A 1,444-nucleotide genomic window follows, 5' to 3' on the forward strand; every position below is an offset into this window, starting at 1 on the left:
TTGATTAAGTTGGTAATTTTTTTTTGTAATACAATGACTTAAATAATTGAAATAAAATGACATTTAACGACAATTTAATCCATTTTTTCATTTTAATCTTTCAATTGGTTACATTTCACTGAACAGATGGATTACTTAATTACAATATCCAATTCGTTCTTACATGCTGCAACATTCCTGAAACGAAATATAATTGTTTGTTTAATTTTTTTGTTTTTTTTTGAAATTTTTTTCAATTTTAACAAAATTTGAATATTTTAACAAAATTTGAATCTTTAATCTTTTATCCAACCATATTTATTCATCCATTCATTTTTCCTCTGCTATCTCTGTTGAGGAAAGAGGAAAAGGATTTGTAAAATATTTTCGAAAAAATTTTTTCAACCATTTAAAATTTCGAACTTTTGGATAATGGAAAAATAAGTTTTGAGAATTATTAATGATTAAGAGTAAAGAATGGGAAAAGAGTTAAAAGATATGATAAAGAGTATGGAAATAAATATATCAATCACAGATAAGCATTGAGAAAAATGGCAAAAGAGTATGAATTCGTAGTAGAGATGATGAATGAAAATGGAATAATTGTTATTGCATATGGAAAAGGAAACAGAGATTGATAATATTCTTGGAAGTATTAGAGATGAAAGGAAATTGAAAATAATGATGAAAAAAGTTATAGCTAATATAAAAGAGAATGTTAGAATGAACAATGTCACAGAAATATAATGTAAATTTGAGAAAGATAAGGATGTTAATGCAATCATTCTTAAAAATACCTTTGCTATAGGCGCAAAAGGTGATTCATTTATTTATGTATTTCAGCGCGAAATTGCCTATCCATGAAACAAAATATATTACACGGCCAATCAGTTGATTATTTACGGCCCGTCAAATATCGCAAATCATTATCATTCACTATCATTGGTCCATAAGATATTTCCAGCCATTATCATTTATACATTCCATCAGATACTTATCATTCATACAGCTCATCAGATATTTATCATTTACACTGCCCATCAGATACTTATCATTAACACGGCCTACCAGATACTTATCATTCGCAGAGCTCACTAGATGTTTATCATTCACACGTCCCACTAAATACTTAAACATTCACACGGCGCACTACTTATCATTCACACAGCTCACTAGCTATTTCCAATCGTTATCATTCACACGGTCCACCAGATACTTATCATTCGGTCCACTACTTATCTTTCACATAGCTCACTAGCTATTTTCAATTGTTATCATTCACACGGTCCACCAGATACTTATCATTCACACGGCCTACCAGATACTTATCATTCACATAGCTTACTAGATATTTCCAATCATTACAGAGCCCACTAGATGTTTATCATTCATATAGTTCACCAGATGTTTATTATTCACACAGCCTACTAGATATTTCCAGCCGTTATCATTCATACGGCCCACC

The sequence above is a fragment of the Loa loa genome (assembly GCF_000183805.2).
Source record: "Loa loa unplaced genomic scaffold supercont3.282, whole genome shotgun sequence".
In the NCBI taxonomy this organism is placed as follows: Eukaryota; Metazoa; Nematoda; class Chromadorea; order Rhabditida; family Onchocercidae; genus Loa; species Loa loa.